The following is a 24,679-nucleotide window of genomic DNA, read 5'->3' on the forward strand; positions in this document are numbered from 1 at the left end:
CTGTCCATGTGCTCCAGCCATAACAACGGCTATTTCCTGGAATGTTCAAATAGTCATTCAAACAAATTGCAGGTATACAATAGATATATAGGTAATATAACAGAAAAATACTCAGTCGATGTGAGTGTAAGCTCGGCTTCAGACAGCCATTCAAATGTTTGCAAAAGAAGCGTCCATGTGAGGAGCTGGAGTGACAACGCGCTGGATCCCCTACAGAGGAATGAGCTGCTGGAATGCGCGAGTAGCCTAATGTTTTCCGAGCTGCAGTTTAAAAACTGATTTACTGCCGTCTGCAATACAATACTTGTATGTCACTCTAACACTGGTCAGGGGGAAAAGGTCTGGCAAGAGAGGGACTCACTGGGAAGCACAAACTGAACATTTCTGTTATTTGCTGACATCAGATTTTGAGAGGAGGAGGAGGAGGAGGAGGGTGAGCAACCGCAGTGAAGTTAGTTTAAATTTGGATATTGGCCAGACATTGACTCAGGATCCAGAGGCGTCTTCTTACTCAGTTTCACCCAGTGTTGGCAGTGTAACTCCGAGGACTCACTCTTAACCCCGGGGGTTGGTTTAGGGACCATCATTAAATTATGTTATGTGTTGTGGAAAAATCATAATTTTTTCAATACCTTCAAACCAATGCCGAATTGTAGGACTATATTAGGCAAATTAGACTCACCCCTTCATAATAAATTTGAGTCATTTTTCTGTTTCTATTAATAGTTATTAATATTTTATGGAAATGCTCCCCCCCCCCAATCCTTCCATGTTATGCGGGTGCAGAGCTAGACTCCCAGCACACTGGGTTCGGAGCTTCATCGTGTGGCCACCTGCTAAAAAGTCATATTAACCAAGTTTACATGACCCCAGACTCTCTCTGAAAGTCCACAGAGTCTGTCTGCTTCTCTGCTGACAGAGCTGATTGCAGCCTTTCTGCTAAATGTTTGTGCTCACACCGAAGCGTCCCAGCGTGAAGCAGCACAGAGCGCATGAACCGAGCAGGAAGTCAGATACAGAAACGGCAGCGAATTCAGTCAATTTTCTAAATAAAATACCTGTTACAGACTTCTGATCGTTTATCAACAATAAACACAGCTAAATCAGACAAAAAAGAAACAGTTTAACTATGTAGCCTTCTTAATCATAGTAGAGGCACAAAAAGCAAGCACTAAATCACCAAATCACCAAAATCTAAACATGTTGGCAAAATCCGGCAGGCAAAACGCTCTTATTCTGAAATGCTCCCTGTGGTAGTTGCTTGATGCACCCGTCAAGACGAGATGTGACGATGCCCAATATATCACAAAAACAAGACGAGAAGATATTTAAACACCAGTTTTGAAGAAAAATTCAGTGCTGAAATATGAGCGATGAGGATCTGTGGTCCTCCCCCAGAAAATAAATACTTAATTTCCTACATTCTGGAGACATTTCTGCACTAACTTATGGTGAAAATGTATTGATTATATGAAGTGAAACACAAAATTCAGGGAGCAGGTGAAAATTCAAAATATAAAATATTATGTAATGTAATGCAGTAATCAGCAGCTTGTCTTTTTAGCTTAAGTTACAGTGGACATATAATTACAATACATTTAGTGTTTTCTTATTGTGGAATTAAACCTTTCTCAAGGTTTGTTATTTAACATTGTTGCAAGTTATTTGGGGACATATAAATGGGGACATGTCCCCAGCGTCCCCAGTGCAAAAGACACCCATGCATTTGCACAGTGTTGCACGTCCCTGAATCACATGACACAGAAGCTATTGAAAAAAATGGGGATTTTTCCATAACACTATTATAACAATAACAACTGATGTTTCCCAGAGCCAACCCCCGGTGGCTAACAGCGAGCTAATCGCCCTTAACACTGCCAGCACTGGGTGAAACTGAGGAAGAACACGCCACTGGATCCTGAGTGAATGTGAGAGCGGTGAGAGACCACCAGTTTACCTGATTGCCGTTTCAGAAAGTCGCTCTGACTAAGTTTTTTCTCTTCTTGTGCCAAGAAGGATAGTACCTCTCAGGGCCGTGCAGAGACCTGTGGAAGTGCAGGTGCTCGAAAAGGACACATGGACCAAGGATTTAAATAGGACTCTTCTCATACTACTGACATAGAAATATATCGTTATGTATTCCTTGTTGACACGCATATACAGATGCTTCTGTATCGATACATCAGCAAATGCTGGGACGCAAAAAGAAACAGGGAATACTCAACTCCAGCTTTAAAACACTGTGGGATGACATAACTTACAGGGAACAGTTGCTGCTGCTGCTATTGTGTTGTTGCTGATACTACTGGAGGTGATCTGTAACTACAGATATTAAAACAACTATAGGATATATATTAGCTGATTAAACAATTCTGTGACCATAATTGCAGCTCTTGGTGTGCAGCTCTGTGAGCGTCTCCTTAGCAGTCAGCCTTGGCAGATGCTGCAGTATTACAGCAGGTCAGTCACTGTGAGCCAGTCCCACACACTCAACAATCTTTACATCTTTTCATGGTCACATAATTGTTAAATCAGCTAATATATCCTATGTTGTTTTCAACAATTCATACATTTTTCTCAAATCTTATAGGGCCATTTCTTCTTCACTCTTTCCTTTGATGTCAGGAATATTATTTTTTTTTACATTGGTACTGATTTTTACATGTTCTTCCAGTTATTGAGTTTTATTGTAGTTGAGCTGTTATAAACACTACTGTTTATTTATTTATTTGGATAAGGGCTGAAGTAGGCTATAAGTCGGAGGAATAGGCTTAGAATTTTACCAATGTTGTTATACTTATTTTTTATTTCAAGGCACAATGCTTTTATTAAGTCACTGTAATAATCCTAGTTCAAGTGCAAAGATTTTGGTCAAATTACAAATTACGCCCGTGAAACTTTTCTCCCCCAAACCGAACAAAGTGAACAGAGCACCTTTGTTTATAGTGTAGAAGTAATATCAGCTGTCAGCTCGTCACGGATGAGGTCATCAGGTGAAAAGTCATCAATTGGGTCATTTTATTTACTGCGAAATTATTATGAATTGATTTTACTGAAAGTTTGATCAGGCAGGCCTTCACAAAAGGGCCTTTACAACTTTTAAAATAAATAAAATGAAGGAAATTTTGCGTTTGAAAAAAGCAAAAGCAAAGGGCAAAAGGGCAGCTATTGCACCCCCCTCTGCACCTGCCTGGTACCTCTTCATCAGTGGGGGGTTGGCCATCTGGCAAATTCTGGCAAATTCCAGAAGGGCCAGACCATTTGTTTGGGGTAGACCGGTCAGATTTTTAAATATATATGTAAATAAATTGTTTTTACAGGCCCCGGCGCATCGGACAGTCAAAATCAAACACGTCATGAAAGAGAGTGCAACACAAGCTAATTGGAAGTAAAGCTTAGCTGCTATTGTCAGAACAGAAAAGAGCAAGATAATGTCTGTGACAAGTCTGAACAACCATCGTTTGCATCTAGGGGTGTGAATCCTCACTGGTCTCACGATTTGATTCAATATCCGTATGCATCTCGATGCATCACCTCAAGGGTGGGAATTTTTAGGCATCCTCATTACGATTATGAGGCTACGATGTGATTGTAAAACGAATAGGACAAAGATGTATTTTTCTCACTGTGACTACTAAGTATTTGTAACAATCCAAACAAGTAGGTAGTAATGAAAAGCAGCTATTTAATGATACATTGCATAGCATTATCACATTATTACAGCGTTATTACTGACCTCTGCTGCTGCTATTTTTATTTCTGATGCTGCTGTTATTAGTAGAGCTGCTAGATGCTAAAACCAGTTATTTTCCACACCCCTATTGGGTGTTTCAGACAAAACAAAGACCATCAGAAAGGGGTCTTAAGACCGGTCTCGAGACCAAGAAGGGTCTCAAGTACTACAACACTACCTGACACAGATGCTGCCAGTTTCTTCTCTTTGTGGCTCCAATGAGCTATTATTAAAACTTAGGAGGAACCTGTGCATGTGTCTCACACACACATACACACACGTACACAACTATTACTGCTGCACTATTTATAGTTTTGCCATCTATGTATTCTGTTGCCTTTCATGCTGTTGTCATTACTTGTTTGTATTCAGTCAGAAAACATTTTGTTTACATCCTATACTGTGATCATGTTGCTGGAATCAGTACATATAATATACTTTGTGTTTGTAATTAAATCTACAGTGTAGTTTTTACTGTATGTGTAAATTTGTTATAAAATGCTCTTTATTGTTTACCAGTCACATACATTAAATGTTAATCTGTTACATATGGTACTGCTTTCATGACATTAACTCATTTGACTTACATTTGAGTAACAACATACAAGCTTATATTATTTCTCACTACAAATGTAAGTAGTGAATGTGTGTGTTTGTGGGTGGGCATGCTTGGACGTGGTAATGTGGACACAGTCACTGTAAAACTATCCACATCCCACAAGCAGGTCCTTTTAGCATGCTCTCTAATTTATAAACAACATTTCTCACCACACAGGTATCTTAATTTGGAATAACAGAGATATTTATGTAGGAACAAATTGCTTTTTTCTTTTTAGATTTTGTACACAATCAGATTTTACTGGTGAACCAGCTGTTCTCTCCATTTGTTATATGCAGCAGTTCCCCTCCTCTGTTTACCTATTGTTTTCTGTTGTTTCCCCATCCTATTGTCCCCGTTATCCCTGTGTGTCTGTCTGTCTGCAGGTGGGCGTGGTCTTCCTGGCTCCACTCTCACACACCTGCACCTCTTTTCGCAATCAGCCACCAGTTATCTACCCCGTTCCAGCATGCCAGTATTCGCCAGATCGTTTAAGTATCTTCCTTGGTACACAGAAAATTAATTATAACAGCAAAATTCCACATTCAGAAATGTAAAACCAGCAGTAAACTTTCTACTTCTACATTGGATCAATTTAATTTCTAAATCCAACAACAAACAGGCTGGAAAAACTGTCAACATGTGCCTCCTCTTTTAACATCTTTACATAATATAGAACACCCCTGGCAAGGTTTTTATTTGTATAATGGTCTGCATACTTCTCTATGTACTATGTACACTTTAGTCCTGTATTTGCAATATAAGTTTAAGGAAGAAGTAAAAAGACACCAAAGTCTGTGACTCAAATGGTTCCCTCAGGGTTTTCTAACACGTGGTTGGTTAGGTTTAGGGAAAGACTGTGGTTTCGTGGAGAAGAAACCACAAGTCAGCATAACAAGAATGTGATTTAAAAATAAACAGAAAACACATATGCTAAACTAGAATCAAAGCTGAACTAGGAGAAAAGAAGAGAAGTGAGTAACAGTAGACGTGCGTTGAGTAATAACTACAAATGCGTTGAGCTGTTTCCTCTTTTTTTATCTTACACTTCTCCATACTGAAATATCAAATGAAAATGCTCCGTATTTGTATAGCGCCTTTCTAGTCTTTGTAACCACTCAAAGTGCTTTTACACTACATCACAATACATTCACTCACATTCATACACCGAGCCTAAGTGCTCAAACAAAAACTAATATTCACACAGGAATGTGGAACAGCCACCAGGGGAACTTCAGGGTTCATCTTTCCCAAGGGCACTTTGACATACAGCCTGGAGGAGCCGGGGATTAACGGGCAACTCGCTCTGCCTCCTGAGCCACAGCCACCCCAATCTGAACACAGTTCACAGTTCTGAGCCTCAGATCCACAGTTATGATAGATCTACTACACAGACACATGTTATTTTACTACACCAGGTAAAACCCTTGGAAAGGATACTGACCACAGCAGGATAAAACAGTTGCTTTGTTGAAGGTCGCAACACGTTTATGCATCAAGAGAAAGTTTCCTTTATCAGGTTAAAATTAAATCATCCTGAGATTTCAAACTTTAGTCACGTTTGTCCAGTGGTGAACAGGTCTGCAGCCCTAAATGGCAGGTTCAGGTCCAAAGATGTACAAACAAAAAGCGAGCACACTTACAGAGCGTCCAAACAAATCCAAAAAGAAGAGGTAATGTCCGAACAGAAAATCCAAATGTTGTGACAAAGATAACAAGTCCATGAAGAAACTCTATATCCAAATGTAGGCTTAAACAACGGCAAGAGCGATCCAGGCGAGGTTGCAGGCAGGAACAACTAACACACTTGACAGGGGAGACAAAGTCCAAACCAAGCCAGAGTGGGCGGAGGGACGTCATGAGGAGGGCCAGAAAACAGGACTGAAACGCAAACAAGGTCCAGAACCATGAACACCAAAACAAAAGTCTCAAAAAGGGCAGAACAGGGGGCAGGGCACAGAATTCACCTCTTCTTATTTTGGGGTCTAGCACTTTAAATGTTGATATACATCCACAACAGAAGCGCTTGTTGCTCTCCTGATTGTAGCCCGTCACCGTCCCCCTAAAACATGGATACAGAGATCAGGTGGAACAAAGTGGCTCCAAAGTAGGAATTTTGATGTAAGCAGAAACATTTGCTTAGTTCCTCCTTAATGAAAGGGATGCTGACAAATATTTCACCTTATTTGAGCGGGTGACTTCTACACTAAATTGTCCGAAAGAAATGTGCACGTTGTTGTTGCAGCAATGGGTTCTGAGTGGTAAAGCGCAGACAGTTTACTCATCACTTCGGGCGGAAGACAGTCTTAATTTTGACAAAGAAAAAGCTGCTGTGCTTAGAGTGTGTGAGCTGGTGCCGGAGGCGTCCCGTCAAAGGTTTCACCAGCTGAAAAAGTATGGCCATCAGACGTATTGTGCTCGGGAGAAGGAGACTTTTTTTTGGTTGCTGGTGTTCATCTAATGAGGTTGGTGATTTTGCACAGCTTAAATAGTTAGCATTAACGGAGAATTTTAAAAACAGTCTTCCAGAGAGGGTTTCAACTTACTTAAATGAACATAAGGTTTGTGATGTTTTTAACGTTGCTGTCTTAGTTGATGAATATGTTTTTGGGGATCTTCTTTTTTGTAATGTTGGTAAGCCTCTTGATAACCTGACTTCTATTGTGAAGGATAGGCCTAGTGGTGTCTCGAAGGGGTTGCAGAAATGCTGGTCCCTTGAAGCTTGATGTTAAGGCTGATAAGGATGATTTGAAGGGAAAAGACGTCAAGTGCTTCTATTATAAAAAAAGAGGACATATTGTGGCAGGCTGTCCTGTGTTGGAAAAAAGGCAAAATGTGAAGCATGTAGCTTTAATAAACAAACTTGATAAAAAGCATCCGATCTGCAACTTTTCAATGGTACTTGACCATTGAAAGGGAGGCCTTGGCACTAGTCATGGCTTTAGAACATTTTGATGTTTGTGTTCGCTCATCTGTTTTCCCTGTGGTGGTTTATACGGACCACAGTCCGCTGTTTTTTCTGCAAAGAATGTGGAACAAGAACAGATGATTAATGAAATTTTGAACTTATTTCATGTTTATTTCAATAAACATATGTTTTTAGCACATCTCCTGGACTCTTACTTATGTTCGACCCCCACTGGTAACGAGCTTTAAGTTTCACTTATTTGCGGTACGGACCAATACAGTAATGTGGGGTGTTTAGCTGTTGAAGTAATGTGGAAAGCCATACAAGTTAACTAGTTTACATGCTTTTATGTTTTATCCATGCTCGTGTGTTATCTGCTTATGATTATGTGCGTATGTTATTAATGTTGTCTATATGCCATCAACCTGCCAGGATTAATGTCAGTTTTGTCTGTTCCAAAACAAATCAGCGGTGTCTCTGTGATGTTGACCGTATTTTCACCCGACATCCATTTCATTCTGTTGGCCTGACAGGCTCTAGAACATAAAACTTTGTTGTTGGATTTTATCCTGACATAAAGTTTATGTTGGAGTTTGTGTTGGAGTCTGTATTGTGCAGCCAGCCGGTCGTTTTGTTGCGTTAGTGGACCGGGCTTTGTTCGCTGTAGTCGCTTCATTTCTAAGTGAGGTTACAACCAGTTGATAAAAGGCTGTAAAAAAGTAATTTATTAATAGGTGATTTCATTGTATAACTAGATATAGCCCCTTTAATAGCTGTGACACGAACAGACGGGAGATTCAAAGATCAGCACGAGGTTGAAGATGTGCGATTGGTCGCGATAACAAGTAGTGGAATGGTTATCATTGATCGTGCGTCAAGGCGGCAGAGAGATAAAGCGCTGAAGATTAGAGAGTATGAAGATCACAGCTGTTTGACTTGCTTCCCACTCGGGTCAGTGGGTCAGGAAATGATGAGTGGTGTACCGCTGTCAGTGGAGGCCGAGCCATTTCGAAGTGTTTAAGATGTTTGTGTGGCAAAAACGCTAACAAGTTTCCGACAAGGGGAGAAGGGGGAAAGTAATGTCGGTGTGTCTGACTTTTGTGGGGGTTTTGCCAGGATATATAGAGATGTTTCTGCTGTCAGGAATATGGACATGTTGCTGAAGTATGTAGAGGAGTCAGAAGATGTGGGAAGAAGAACTGTGAAAGGGAGGCGTGTAAGGAAGAGCAGGTGCAAGTAAAGTGTCCACACTGTGCAGGAAATCATCATGCTGCGTCACCACGATGTCCGAAAAGAATAAAGGAAATGGATGGTGATTCAGATCAGAGCGGTAGAGGGTCTGTCATACGCTGGAGCTACCAAAAGAATGGAAAGAAAGGATGAACAAGCGGCAGTGCAAAAAGAGCCGAAAAGGAGTGGAGACAATCAGAATATGATCTGTATGGACAAGAAGTGATGTTTGGCATTCATAGAGTTTATGTTCTCAATCACTAGTTTCATGTCTGTGTCGGTGAGTACATTTAGTTTTGTTCGCTAGACAAAATTGTCAGCCCTGTTAAAATGACAGTTAACGTGAATTACAGCTGCAGCTAGCTAAGCAAGCTAACTAGCGCCGGCCGTTAGCTCAACCGTCTCGTCAAAAAATGGTCACGTCTGGTGCAGCTGGTTGCAAAAACTCAACACGGCGGCGCCCTATCGGCCAAACCGCAGTCCACAAACCAACGGGTGACGGATGTCTACGTCCAATTTTTATATACAGTCTATGGTAGAGCGTCTAAGTCCCTCCCCTTCCGGTGGACCACCATAGGATCTTACTTCGGGAAAAAATATGTACAGAAGTCAATGGCAAGGGACAACTAAGTATTTTGATCTCATATAATGATGGTCAATTAAAAATGTACTTTTAAAAGTCAAGAAAGTCGCAGTTTGATGTACAACAGTTAAGACTGTGAAAATACGTAATTACAAAGGCCACAAATTCAAAAAGTCACGTATGTGACGTAATTTTTTCTCTCAATGACTGAAGCTAACGTCAAAGAGCTCCCATGTGTAGATGATGTGATAAAAGGACAGAGCCGTTGAATGAAACACCTCAGGTGAGATATATTTCTGCACGGAACATAGCTGAGTTATCTAGCTAGCAGTTGGTGACGTAAATTGAACAAGACGAGAGATGTAGTTTTCACACAAAACGAAATGTAACTTTACTGTTTCATGACAGACTGCAACTTTCTTGACGAACAAAATAATTTTTTAAATTGACAAACATCATGTGAAATTCAGGGCTCAGTTCAAACAGGTTCAAAAAATAAGCTGTCTCTCGCCGTTGACATATTTTTTCCCACGAAAAAAGGTCCCATGGGCCGGAGGGGAAGCGAGTTGCTTAGGCTTTCTATTTACCTCAGAAGTCGGAGGTCAGATCTGGGAATAACGTCACACTCGAGTTGACGGCGTTCCAGTAAAACAACAGATTTAAGCTGGAAAACCAAGTTTGATGCCTCTGGCCATTGTTAGCAATATCAGCTGATGATAATGCATTATGCTCTATTTTGTACACACAAACACCATAACACACCATAACAACATGTCTACAGAGATAAGTTGGACAGGACTGTGTGTATAACTGATTTAATGAGACACAATAAAACAGTGTGGAAACATTAAAGTACCACAGCTTCCACTACTGTTGATTCCAGTAGCAGCCATCTTGGATTTTGAGGTCGGGGTTGGGGAGGTTCTCCCGACTTTCCGAGTCGGAAATCCAACCTACTTGGAACCAAAAAACACAAGACAAGAAGCAAACAGGAACTAAAATTTCTGGGTATTTTTAACTTTTTCCTGAATAACTGGGTAGAGAAGATGACTTTTACAGATAGTTTACTGTAACCAGCTACCTAATAACATTGACAAGGTGTGGTGTGATGTACAGGTGCTGGTCACATAATTAGAATATCATCAAAAAGTTGATTTATTTCAGTAATTCCATTCAAAAAGTGAAACTTTGATATTATATTCATTCATTACACACAGACTGATATATTTCAAATGTTTATTTAATTTAATTGTGATGATTAAATCTGACAACTAACTTCGGCAATCAACCACAGCTTTAAGAGGGAGACTCAGACATCCAGTCCCCGCCGGATTGTTGAGTAATCACGCATATGTTGTGTCAGCTCCAGCCTGCTCTGAAACCTGTTTGCTTTTTCGAAGATTTGTTTAATCTAACCTGCTTCTCTGACCTGCCTGTCAAGTGTTCTGTCTGCTCCCCTAGTTATCACTCTGCCTGCCTCTCTGTTCCCCCCTGCTGTCTCTCTGCCTGCCTCATTAACCTTGATCCCTGTCACCTGTGTTGCTCCCGCCCTGCTCGTTAGTCCCTGTGTATATATGCCTGGTGTTTCTGTTAAGTCTTTGTCTGGTCATTGCACAGTTGTAGTGTGTAGCCTGCCTAGCGCTGTCTCTTTGTGTCTTCCTGTGGATCATTTATTTTGGATTCAGCCACTCTGAAGTAAGTGTGCTCGCCTCTTGTTGGTCAAATAAACCTTTTCTGAACTTGTCCTGCGTTTGGGTCGTCCAACCCGCTCAACCCTACAACCCTGACAGCTTCCATGGGAGGTGCCGCTGTCGTGTGACTTCATTCGGGTGCTACTCGTGAAGTTGGCAGATATTTTTTCTACGAGGTCACGAGTAGGAAATCTGACATCAGGTGGCGTTCCATAGTACTTTTTCTTGTTGGAGGTTGGAAATTCCCCAGTTGTGAGTTGCCTGGAACGCAGCATAAATCATTGATGCAGGACAGCCCAAATAATCAAGCACAGGAGAACGAACCGTAACACTGACTTTAAAACAAGAATCAATACAAAGTGGGCCAAAATAATACAAAATACAAAAACCATGATCGTGACACTTTTATAATGTCTTGGTTGTTTGCTGCCTCAAATAAATAATAGATGCATCAAGGCTACGAATGTGTTGCAAGCTTTTGTCAGCAGGATCTTGCATATGTGGAAACGCATACGTTCAGCCAGTGAGGTGCATATAATCACAATGTTGTATCCAGTGGTCTCTCTCCCCTGTTAACCTTTTGTTCTCTGCTGTTTACCCATCCTATTGTGCCTGTCTGTCTGTTTTCCCCTGTGAGTTGCTTAGTTTGCAGATGGGCGTGCTTTTCCTCCCTGGCTCCTGCACAGTGTCTCCACACACCTGCACCTCGTTCCAAATCAACCGCAGGTCCAGCACGCCAGTATTCGCCAGATCATCTTCCGTGGTACACACCTTGGCCTGCTCTCGTAATGAACCTGTTTGTGACCTCGCCTCTACTAATCCTTGTTAATTCTCCCTCGTTCTCACAGAACCACCCGAACCTGCCTGCCAGCTCACCTGCTGCACCCTCGCAGCTTCAGTCCAACCACTTCGCTTCGCTTTCCCTATCTGGACCTGGATCGACTCCCTCGCCCCCTGGGTCCAGCTTTTATGTACACCATTAACACCTAGCTGTTTAAGCAGGGAGCTGTTCTCAGGACTCCACTCTTCCTCCTCCTTCCCTTTTCTCATTTCTCCCTTCTGAAGAAGATGGGCTCAGGTTAGGAATTCAATTATTTATTAAATTTAAGCTTGATGTAGTACACTTAAGTAGCACACAAAGAACCTTTTTTAAAGGGATAGTTCAGGATTTAAAGTGGAGCTGTGTGAGGTAATTATCCACGGTCAGTGAGAGTGATCACCCAGGAACCCTCAAAAAGCCTGAAATTAAGTTTGTTTTTGTTTGCCATGTTTTATTTCTAAGCAAGTAGTCTCAAGTAGAGCCATGTCTTTAGAGTGTAGCAAAGCTTAACATCAGGAAGCAGATGGAACAGAACATATCCTTCAGTTACTGAGGATGTGAGCTCACACAGTGGCAAACAAATATTTTACTAAGCAATCATTTGAAGCTGAGAGGAGCTCAGCAGCAATTACAGCCTGTTTTATTGTAGGCTAATATCAATCCTGCATGTTTCAAATTGTTATTACTTGTTTAAATGTGGTATGAACAGTTAATTAGTGACTAATCTCCACTACAGATTTCAAAAGATATGTAAGAGACATGGGCCCAGAATTGTATGCTACGCTCCTGACTGCAGGTAATACACTGATTATACCTCATGCTGTCCCACTTAAAAAAAAAAAAATAAAAAAAAAAAAAAAATCCAACTATTAGGGTTGGGTGTCGTTTAAAATTTTACACTACCAGTACCAAAACCAGTACACTTAAAGTGATAGACCACCAAGTACTTCATTCGATACCTAGCGTAAAGTGCCACCTGTTGAAGAGATAGTGGTTGATTGGTAGCCTATTATTATTTTTATTGTTCAGACAAGCAAGGTTTTTCAAATAACGGTTACATAAAATATATACAGATCCTCCTCACAGGTAGTATCATCAGAGACAGCTTGGAAGTTTTTTTTTGTATTTGAGTGAGAGAGGAGGAGTGAAATAGTTTAGCGACCAAATGAGTTTAGATAAATTTTTGATACGTTTGTGAAAGTAAACAGAATTATTTCTTTAGGAACGGGTAGCTCGATACTCGATACATTTAAGCCCAGCATTGAGTAGTATCCAAACGTGTCCACTCAAACCAGTTCTTCAGTCAATACTTTTTGTATCCAAATTGCGGCAAAATGACTATTTTTATGGTTTTGCTTGCAGCCAAACACACAAGCAACACACTGAAAGAAAGAGAAAAGCATGCCTTTTTTTTTTTTTTTTTTTTTCCCGTACGTGCCTGCACCCGCTTGTCCATGTGTCTGAGATGTCTCATTTTATAACTGACTAAGAAGGTTGTCAGTTTTTTTTTTTTTATTCCTGGGAACACACCATTTCAAAAGCTCAGACTTAACTTCCTTAGGCAACCTGCTCAAGCATCAAGTCAGTACTCAGTACTAGTGTTACATTCAATTCTTAAGAATCTGTACATATGCAGGAACAAGTTAAACAAACCTTTCATTGTTTTCTGTTGTGAAACTTGAGTCTCGCCCTAATTCAAATGAGGTGGCTGCACTATAGTTGGCACAAAAGAGCAACAAAGACAGTGACACCTGACGAAAAATCAGTTTTTGCACTTTCATTCTCTAACTTTAATGGGGTTAGTTGGTAGGGATCACTAATAGCCCAGTATTGAGTAGTATCCAGATGTCTCCAGTCAAACCAGTACTTGATTCAATAGTATTTGTAACCAAATTGCGGCAAAATGACTATTTGTATGGTTTTGCTTGCAGCCAAAAACACAAGCAACACACTGAAATAAAGAGAAGGGCATGACTCTTTTTTTATTTTTTTATTATTTTTTTTTTTATCAGCCGCTCACCTTCGGCTGTAACACGTTCGTCACTGTTGCACATTTATCACCACAAGCTTGGCTTTCTATTGGTTCATCTTCTGGTATCATTTAAGAGTTCTCTGTACATTTGCATTTGCTGTTCTTTCTAAAAAAATAAAAGAGGCATGTCCTTCTTTCAGTGTGTTGCTTGCGTGTTTGGCTATAAACAAAACCATACAAATAGTCATTTTTTGCTGCGATCTGGTTACAGAAAGTATCGAATGAAGTACTGGTTTGACAGACGTTATTCGATACTGAGCTGTTAGCGATACCCATACCTACCAACTATCCCTTTTAAAGTTAGAGAATTAAAGTCATTGAGAGTTTTTTTTTTTTTTTCAGGTTTGTTGACATTTCAGCTGATGAAAACAGATATAAATATAATTTTAGCTTTGCAAAATAGTGTTCTGACATGTCAGGCAAAGAGGAGAACAGGAATTTCTTTGAAAAATTGGGTTTTTTTTATTTTTTTTTTTATTTACCCCAAAAATACTGAACAACAGAAACCAAAAACTTCACAACTAGGCCTATAAAAGAGGTCAACCAAATATCGCTATACTCAAAAAGGCATACAGCAAAACAGGATATAAACAGAACAAACTGGCCTAACTGAATGAGACACAAGGGCTTGGCCAAACCAATTTACACATAAGGGGAAACAAAATGGACACAACTACAAAGGCTTGATTGTCGGTTTGAGAAATGTTTTTACAGGGCTTCTCACTGCTGGTGAGCACTCAGCTGAAGAGACTCTCGAAGTTTATTTAGCCAATTTGTGTTTGCAGAAAAGTGAATGTGTCACTGGCCATTTGTTACACATTTAAATAGTGTTCTGCAGAGTTTTACTGATATCCACGGACAACTGCGTCATGTGCTTCCTCAATGTTTATCATCTTTTACAACACAAAAAGACTGAGTAAGCCGTCTCTGTTGGTCACGTTACTCTTCCTGGTCCAACTTTGAACCTCATGTCTGCGAGCCAATGGGGAGAGAGGAAGGTCCCCATACCTGAGATGTCATAAAATGTGTTAAAATAAAAATATCTTAATGTTAAATTGGCTTCTTTAGTAGGCAGTTTATTTCAGAAGCTTTTGTTATATTTATTGAAATTCTCTCTACGTTCTGATCAATACATAAAAAAATGCTCTGACACAAAAATTTAATTAATCTGTGGCTGTCGCAGAACAGTAAGTACTTCCTGAAAATACTGGCTGTCTTACCTGCCCACCACCTGTCCACATGCATGCACCTTCAGGGGAGTGGCTTTGGAGTGGGCACTGCGGGGAGGACTCTTTCAAAATCCAGCTGCCTCCTCTTAGTTCCTCCTACGTTGCCTGCCCCAGCTTTAGAAAATTAAAGCTCAGATATGAGAACACACCACATTTCATGGTCACGCCTCTGGCTGTGGATTCAGACATCGCTGCAGACTAACAAGGTAAGAAAACACTTAACTCCTGTTTCCACGTTCCTGCTGATATTCCCTTGATAATAAGGGTACAGAAGACACATGCTGAAGCAATGGTTAACTAATAAGTGATGTTTTAATGAGCGCTTGGGTGACTTCCTGTTCTAGCATTTCAGACAATAAAACGGTACCTGTTCTCATAGAAATATGAACTGTGGCTGCTGCATGACACCCTGAGTCAACAGAAACATATTTAGTTAAACTGAAAAGTACAAATCCTCCTCTTGACACAACATTTATCATGTCAGGTTATTCTCTTTTGTGCTACACTCACCTGCTATTTCCTACAACAAAAGCAAAATATTTAATAATTCATTCAAAGACTGTTTGATCATGCAGAAAAATGAACGCGTTTAAATTTGATAAAAAAATATATGAAAGTATTTTCAGTCAGGTGTCACTTTCTTTGGTGTGGAAGAATGTTTCCCACATTATTGCTCCTTTCTGCCCACTGTAGTGCAGCCACCTCATTTAGATAAGGGCGCGACTCAAGTTTCACAACAAAAAACAATGACAGGTTTGTTTAACTTGTTCCCGCATGTTTAGAGATTTGCATCAGCGCAACTCAAAAAGGCATCTTTACACCCATTTGACATGCTGAGTTCATCTGGTGGTTCAGAGCAACAAGGAGTTGATGCTTGAGCCGTTATTTTTAAAGTTGCCTGAGGAAGTTTAGCCTTTGTTGAGCTTTTGCAATGTTGTGTTCAATGTTAATTGACCCTTTCAGGTTATTGCTTATATGAGTTTGGTTTATTGACTTTGTTATTATTCAGTTATAAAATGCAACATCTCAGACTTTGTCATATATGCTGTACTTCTGGCCTTATTTCCATGTTTCCGTGCAATTTTGCCTTCAGTTCTCCAAAAAGTCCTCCAATCCTAAACACAGGTGGTCTTATCTCGACCTCCCAATATTACACATATGAAGTCCATTACGAGAGAGAGAGAGAGAGAGAGAATAAATGAGCCGTGGGTTGGATTTGAACCTGGTACATGGTGCATTTTGAAGTTTACGTTCTATATTCTTAGCATAAGTTGTTGTTTATGCCAAATGCTTATATGTTGTCACTGACAGGGTGTCTGAATTGTTGTGGTTTCTGTTTAGTTTTTTATACGACCGGTAGACTGAAACTGAAATGCCCTACCGGGATAGATAAATTTGAATTGAATTAAAACTGAAATCTTTGTGATTTAAACAAGTTACTTTGTGAACATACAAAAAAAAACACTCATTAAAATTTACCAGTGCTGGTGTTTAACGCCATATCAACTTGGTTTCATCCATAAAAATTCTCCCAACCTGCTGTTATTACAGAAATGTGAACTAATAGAAAAGGTCTATTCTGGGACTAGAAGCTCCCAGTGAGCGTACATGGCGGTCGCACCGGTACCGAACACAACAAGGAATACAGTACCGAGGTGGTTCTCTTGCTGGGTTTGGCTGAGTCAGCTAATAGGACCGCTAGCTGCACAACCTCCTTCTCATGGCGGTCCAAAGCTCCTGTGCTACACAGCTAAAACCATTAACTAGATGACGGCAGCTAGTTAGCAGCTAGGTTCGAATTACCGGAGGGATTGGGGGGGTATGACCCCCTTAAGACTTAGACCCACTACCCCCAAAAAGAGGGGGAAAAAACGTTTGACCGTTAAGGCAGTGCTATGTTGATTTTTTGCTGTTGTATTAAAAAAGACATGAAACTAAATAGTAAAGTGTTTACTGAGGTAATAAATCAGCAGAGAAGTAGGGTCATTTTACTATTATTTCTAATGGAGCCGCTAAACTTTAAAAGTCAAAAACATCTCAAGAAAAATGAAGGCCAGTATGAACTGTTTCAGAATGATCAGGAGCTGTCTGACATTTGAATGTGCTCATGTCTTTCTGAACACTATGATCCTGTCGTACTGCACCACTGTTTGGTCCCAGACCAGCCAAACTACCATAAAGCCTATTGAGAGGCTTTAAAACCGCGCCCTAAAAATCTTAGATAAAAAGCTCATTCCATTCGATCACTGTTACATTTTAAGTAAACATAAAATCTTAAACTTGTTAATTTTGTTAATCTTAGACATATAAAGTTGTTTTTTAATAGTTTGTGTCTGTGGAACTGTCTTCCTACAAATATAAAGACTTTAACTAAACTGTCCACCTTCAAAAAACAAACAAAAGCCTGGCTCATACAGCAGCAGCAGTGTGATCATGACATATGAAATGTATATCTGTGTGTATGTGAGGTAAAGCATCTGTGTGAGTTCGAGTGAATGTGTTTATTTACTACACTAACTTTTATTGGTGCTAACTAGTCTCTGGACATTTTATTGTATTCACTGTAAAATTTTACTCCTTCATTATCTTAACTGTTAAAAGCCCTTCTAGGGCATCGGATTGTTTTTAATGTAATAATCTGTTTTTTTTTTTTGTATCTGTCTCTACTCAAATAAACAACAAATAAACTTGGTGAAATTGAGGATTAGATATTGTAGTGATACATTTTGACACCAACGTAGTTTATGATTTCATTTTAAGAATTTTGTGAGCTTACAATAAGCAGTCATTTGTTTTCACTCTGGAATTCAGGAGTTTTACTTTGCTGGGTAATTGAAAAATGTTCAGGTGTGTTATTTCACTGCTTTAGTGAATGCAGGTTACATTTCATTCACCGTCAACATGAGCAAGAGTAAAGGAGATATATGCTGAAAGAGTAAATCATCTACAGACTGCATACACACATTAGTTAAACTAGCAAGGATATTGTAAGCATTGTAAGACTTTTATAAACTGATGCACGCACCTGCACTGTTCTGGGTTTCCTTTATGACCAGGAAAAATAGTTGACCCATCCAATTGTCTTTTTAATTGGCACCCTTAGCAGCAGTAAGCTATTACCTGATAAGCAACAAGTCAGTCAGGAAACTCTAAATCACAGGGCGTCGCTGAGGTCATCAGAGAGAAAACCAGAAAAGATTTTCTTCAAGTTGTCTTTTTGTGCAAGTTATAAAATTGTTTTTGAACAGTTATCAGTAAGGCCCCCAGAATACCTTCAAAATACGTGTAGGTCATATGAAGAAATAGAAAAACACTCAATTTGGTTGTCATGGGGACTTTAAGTTAAGGATCTGAATATTTCTTGCACCACAGTCAATAAAGACATTTGCTTGCTGTTCAAATAACAGGATGTAGTAATTATGACGGTCAGCAGCAAAGCAGGAAACAGTGAGAGCCTTTTGCACAGAGGAAGGAGGGGGTTATTAAAACACTGAACATTGCATTGTAATATCCCACCAATGATCATATCTCAGTCTTACAAAATATTTCACTCACGCCCTTCAGTCACAAATGTGGATCATCCAGACGGGGTCAGTTTACAGAAAGGTTTTTTTCAGTCAAAAGAAATAAGTTTTCAGTGCCTTGAACACCACAACTTTACTTGTATTGGCACGACAGAAGGAAGTCTCGCAGGGAAAAAGACCAAAACACCGGAGGGTAAGTGTCAAAATGTGTTGCTTTGTCTTTGGTGAGCTGACCCTTTAATCTTGTCTTGTGTTTTGTATGGTGTCGCATATTCCACTGTTTTGTTGGTAGGTTTAAAACTCAGACAAACAAGCGACATCTCTGGAATAAAACAAGACTTTAAGAAGATTTTTTTTTTATTTACAGTCCAGTGTATTTGGGTTATTTATTTTGGATAAATGTTAAATACCCCTGCAGTCACAGCTTTACCTAAAGGTCCAGTGTGTAGGATTTAGTGGCATGACGAAGTTACAGATTGCAACCAGCTGACTACCCTTCCTCTCACACTCCCCTTGTAGCAGAACTAGATACTGTATATACGCATTAGACCTTTAAGTTAAAGTAAAGTACCAGTATTTTATACATTTTATATGACTAGATAGCAGCATTTTAATAGCTGGTCAAGGTTTTTAATTTATAACAATGCATCATATTTTAAGACAATCGAATATTTTTCATGTAAAATCTGTAGTGGAGTAAAATGTACAGTGTTTGTCTCTGTAATGTTGTGAGAGTTTAAAACAGCATGTGTAAGTACCTTAAAGCAAAGCACTATAACGTTTCCAGTCAAACCAGGGCGTCGCATACAGAGGCCCTCGGGATTATTGTTCCCTGAATGGTTTTCTCTACGTCACCAAGTAGTTTTGATGCCTAAGCTTAACAAAACTGTGATGTTTCACAATGTTAAAAGTCCGGTGTGTAATATTTAGGAGGATCTAATGACAGAAATGCAATATAATATCCATAACTATGTTTTCAGTGGTGTATAAAGACCTTACATAAAGAACCGTTACGCTTTTATTACCTTAGAATGAGCCATTTATTTCTACATACACCGCTGGTCCTCTTACATGGACGTCACCATGTTGAACCACCATGTTTCTGCAGAAAGTGAAAGCAAAGAAGAAGGAACATTGCTCCAGTTCTGAGGTCTTTACATTGGCTTCCTGTATGTCAAAGAATTGATTTCAAAATCCTGCTGTTAGTTTATAAAGCACTAAATGGTTTAGGGCCAAAATACATTTCTGATCTTCTGCTTCGTTACGAACCATCCAGACCTCTCAGGTCGTCTGGGATCAGGTCTGGTTTCTGTCCCCAGTCAAACTAAACAAGGAGAAGCAGCGTTCAGTTATTATGCTCCGTATATCTGGAACAAACTCCCAGATAACTGCAGGTCTGCTGAATGTCAGTTCTTTTAAATTAAGACTGAAGACTTTTCTTTTTACCATTGCTTTTAATTAAATATTTAAGATTTTTCTTTTTACTGATAACTTACACTGCACTGTAACTTTTACTGTCCTGTTTTCTTTTTCTTTGTTTGTAGCTTTTTACCATTGCTTTTAATAAATATTTACACGGTGAGAAATGAGTAGGTAATTGAGTGAAAAGATAATGAGAGTGAGATTGAACAGAGTGAAGGAAGTGGTCTTAAATCTCGCGCCTGAGTGATTTGCAGGAACCTCCGTCCACCTGTAAACGCACAGGTGGGTCCAGAGTATAACTGGATCAAAGCGGCCTGCGGACAGACATGTCCTGGTTTCTCTGTAGTGTCTGAAGGTTTCTGGAGTTTCAGTGGACCCAAAGATTGCTGTGGACCCGAGTACAGACTAGCTAGAGAGAACTTCTCTGTTTATTCTCTTTTCAAAATAATTGTAACTCAATTATTTGCTCAACCCCTCAGCCTGTTTTTATTTTCCATTTAACTCTTTTAACCCTGATTGTAACACTGTAACTTTTTTATTTTATGTTGCTTTAAACTTTTTTATATTTCCCTGTTGCTTTTATGTTTTATGTAAAGCACTTTGAATTACCTTGTTGTTGAAACGTGCTATACAAATAAACTTGCCTTGACTTACAGTAGCCCAAATGAACAAACTGCTCTACAGAGCGCGTTTCGTCACTGGTGGTGTCGGAATAATCAGAATATTCTTTTTTCTTCTTAAATCTTTATTGCAAAAGAGAAATAAAGTGTACATGGGACATAAAATATGCAGAACTTTGATTTGTGCAAAATCACGGATTGCATATACATATTTTGCAAACATGTAATTTGTAATATGGTTATGACGGTTAGTTTGCTGTCCATGTAGTAGTGAACTAGATGTCTGCGTGTTGTTTAATACTCTGATAATCTTTGGAGGGGCGTCTATGTTGATTCCACATTCAAAGCACATGAACACCATTTATGCATCTTTTTGGCAGCGTGAAGGCGTTTTGGCATTTTCTTGCCGATTTTGAAGACAACCAAGGCATTAAGCATACCTGCAAAATAATTTTAAGATAAGAACTAAAATGTGTTTTTAAATTAAAACCCCCTAGATAACAAATAATTTAACCACATCATGCATTTAATCAACTCAATTTAGACTTGTGCAATGTTCCATCGTCAACCGCTTATCCTGCGTACAGGGGGGCTGGAGCCAATCCCACCCTGGACAGGTTGCCAGTCCATCGCAGGGCCACACATAGACAAGCAACCAGTCAATTTAGAGTCACCAGTTACAGGCCGCATGTCTTTGGACGGTGGGAGGAAGCCGGAGCACCTGGAGAGAACCCACGCAGATAACATCTCCACACGAAAAGGCTGTGCAATTGCACTTGTGCAATGTTGAAAGTGTTGAAATGTTACTTGTTCCCTAATTTGGCGTCGTGCCATGATGCCATCATGTTAAATTTTCACACATGCTTCATTCACATCTGACATGCCTTGCTTGCTTTCTGGCTCTTTTCAGCATCCGTGTTGGGCCATGCATTAGTGCTCGGGAAAAATTAAGCAACAAATCTTTTCTAAGCTTACAAAACTAACTTCTTGCATTCAAATGGATGCATTCCAAACTTAAACTGTATCACAGCCCTGTGTGACAGAGTTTCAACAGTGCAGGTGGTGACTGACCAGTGCAGTGATGGGGACGCTGTGCTGTAGGAGATGTCCTTCAGATGAGAGGTTAAACCGAGGTCCTGACTCACTGTGGTCATTACCATGGCACTTATTTCAAAGAGACCAGGTTCCCTGGTGTCCTAGAAAAAATTACCAACCCTGCTTTTTCCATCTGGCGCGTGAAATTGGCTCTATGTTTCCCTCCCTCTCCACCTCAAGCTGATGTGTGACGACCATTCTGCGGCAAATGGCTGCCTGCTTCACCCTTGTGGGTGCTACACATTGGTGGGGGAGATGAGTAAAAGCGCAACATAAATGTAATGTGTTATTATTATTATTATTATTATTATATCATCATCATGCCTTATCTACTAAAACTAGTGATTGAGACCATTGAGACCAGAACTACGGGGAGCCAGGGGAGCTCAGCTCCCCTTAATAAGACATCAGGTCTCCTAAAAGCTGGGCTTGTGATATCTTGGGGGGTCTCTAAAATTTTGACAGCTTGCTACATTGCCATTAATTTCTATATTTCTCTATTATCATGGATCTTTCGTAAAATCAGGAGCCAGATTTCATCCAGCCAGAGGGAACGATCACAACCGACCGCAGCGAGCCGGTCGCTCCGATCTCCTGTCCCTGGTCTGCTCCACTCCCTCTCGGTACGGGTTGTGTCGCTAGTGCGACCGACGCGCTGTGAACGGTTCATGATCGTCCCTCTGGCTGGATGAATATTACGCATGATGAATCCATGTAGGCCAGGCTTTAGTCTCCCAGTCTGAGACCACCAACTGTCATGGAGTGTTGTTATTTCCGGTTTTATTTTGTTAAACTCTTCCTCTTTTCGTCCCTGTGTTTTCTCCTCTGTATTTGATTATGTTTTTCCTCTTCATATAGACTTCCTTACAATCTGATTTATTTTTGCAACAAGTGGAGTCGCCCCCTGCTGGCCATAAGAAAGAATGCAAGTTTAAGGCATTTACATTTATTAATTTATCTGATGCTTTTATCCAAATGACTTACAATTGCTATATATGTCAGAGTCGCACGCCTCTGGAGCAGCTAGGGGTTAAGTGTCTTGCTCAGGGACACAATGGTGAATGGGTCACAGTGGGGGATTGAACCCGGGTCTCTCACACCTGATCTTATCCACGGCACCATCACCAAGGCGGTATTGTAATGCTTCACTTTCCAGACCCGGAGGTTGCTGCTTGCTTGGGGCTAACCGTAGCTGCATGAGCTCGCCGCAGAGACTGCTCAGTACTGTAGACTGTTAAACAACAAACAAACTCAAAAACAGTGGTTCCCCAGCAGAAAGGGAATCATTTGTTTTCACCATAATTCCGTCCATAAGTAACACAAAGGCAGAATCCCAAGATGTCGAAGTATTCTTTTAACAAATACTTCCCTGATTTGAAAACTATATATTACTTGTTCCTTAACATTAGTTACTGTGGATATATTACTGTGATCACTGACTTGTTTTCTTTTTGTTTTCCAGCCAGATGAAGACGTCCAGCAGGAGGCAAACAGAAGAATGTTCAAAAAGAGAATCACACTCTTGTTCTTCTTGATTGTCCTCATATTACTTACCTTGCATTGCCTTGATTTGAGGCACATCATCTTTATGTGGATTCCCAGGTTCCTTAGCAGTGGTATAGTTTTGTTCCAGAAGATCCTTTCACCGTTTCGTTGTACCTCAGGGCCGTACTTAGTGGAATACCCGTATATACCACTTCGTTTAAATGAGCCTAACAGATGTGAGCAGAAGAAGCCCTACCTGGTTCTGATGGTTCCTGTGGCGCCCCACAACACCCCGTGACATCGTCCGCAGCACTTGGGGAGGTGAAAGCCTGGTGCTGGACAAAGTGGTGACGCTGTTCTTCCTGCTGGGGCTGCACATTGGAGAGGAGCAGAGCAGCTCCAAAAAGAGCTGCTGCAGAGCACTGAACATCAAGACCTGATCCAGGGCAACTTCCTGGACTGCTACAAGAACCTGACCATCAAAACCATGATGATGCTGGAGTGGCTGGACGCCCACTGCTCCAGCGCCTCTTACGCCATGAAGATTGATTCAGACATGTTTCTAAATGTGGCCAAGCTCATAAACATGTTGTAGACGCTCCGAACAAACTACATGAGCGGACATGTGGCAAGAGAAGCTGAAGTTCGGAGAGATACATTTTCTAAGTGGTACGTACCCGAGGAGATTTACCCTGGGTCTGTGTACCCAAATTATGTTTTAGGTCTGGGCTACGTTTTGTCTCTAGACCTCCCAAAAAAGCTTGTGGAGGCATCCAGACACGTTAAAGCTCTTTACATTGAAGATGTGTATTTGGGGTTGTGTATGCAGCACCTGGGTATCCCTCCCACCGACCCCCCAGACTCGGGTTATTTTATTACGATCCTGTGCAGTACAGTCGCTGTGCTTACTCCAGGCTAATAGCAACCACTATATGAAGCACAGATCTTTTATGGATTTGGGAAGACTTTATCAGACCTGGTCCTCAGTGTGATGAGAGTGGTTTCACACCTGGACTATTTGCTATGTTTTACTGAACTCTGGTGAGGACCAAAAGTTTGTGACCACGATAAAAGGAGGATCTGTGGTGTGGTTTGGTAGCAGTGTGAAAGCAAAACGGACCAACAACAGGATTTCAGCATGAAACTGCTATTAAAATCTGCTGATTATGAACGGTGTTCTGTGAAGCTTAAAAGTGATCTACATGCAGCTTAGCTACAAAAGTCCCATTCATTTTTCTCATAATGTTAAGCTTTAGAAAATATTTGGTTCTTTAATGAAAAAATAAAAAAAAGGTACAAAGTTTTTTATGGACAACTATGACTCCATTTTGGAAAGACGCATCCAATCACAGAGTTTAATCCTATTACCAGCACAGGAAATCGGAGGGGGGGGGGTATCTCCAAGAAAGGGAAATCAAGGTACCAAAAAAAGAAAAAAAGTAAAGAGCAAGAAAGCAAAGGGAAGGAAAACAGCTGCTAATTAATTTATTTTAAAAGAAATGTGAGTACAGTCACACTTAGCAGTTTAAAGAATAGTTTAAGCTAATGTCAGCAGTTTAGATCGAAGGCTGGAATCTAGCTTGACGCATATTTGCACAGTAGGCTAGATCATAAATTATTATCATAAATTAAACTTACTAAAGTTTTAATTATTTTCCTTTAGGCCGACATGCCTGTGAACCACTAACTTACACTGTGGGCTTGGACAC

At 40.3% G+C, this 24,679-nt stretch overlaps 1 long non-coding RNA gene and 1 pseudogene across 3 annotated transcripts; both read left to right on the top strand.

Moving 5' to 3' along the window:
* The first annotated feature begins 10,663 nt into the window (after positions 1-10,663).
* On the top strand, positions 10,664-14,088 carry LOC119884394. 3 transcript variants are annotated; one of them, XR_005440993.1, is made up of 3 exons: positions 10,664-10,747; positions 11,389-11,506; positions 11,592-13,737. It is a non-coding gene; the product is annotated as an uncharacterized LOC119884394 (long non-coding RNA). The 3 variants fall into 3 exon arrangements; XR_005440994.1 differs by lacking the exon at positions 10,664-10,747 and adding an exon at positions 13,938-14,088 and having other exon boundaries at positions 10,758-11,506; positions 11,592-12,359; XR_005440992.1 differs by lacking the exon at positions 10,664-10,747 and having other exon boundaries at positions 10,758-11,506.
* An 8,735-nt stretch (positions 14,089-22,823) lies between these two features.
* On the top strand, positions 22,824-23,906 carry LOC119884393 (annotated as a pseudogene).
* Positions 23,907-24,679: the final 773 nt, after the last annotated feature.

The sequence above is a fragment of the Micropterus salmoides genome, unplaced genomic scaffold, assembly GCF_014851395.1.
Source record: "Micropterus salmoides isolate LMB-PRFRI ecotype aquatic unplaced genomic scaffold, ASM1485139v1 Ms_hic_scaffold_3414, whole genome shotgun sequence".
NCBI lineage: Eukaryota > Metazoa > Chordata > Actinopteri > Centrarchiformes > Centrarchidae > Micropterus > Micropterus salmoides.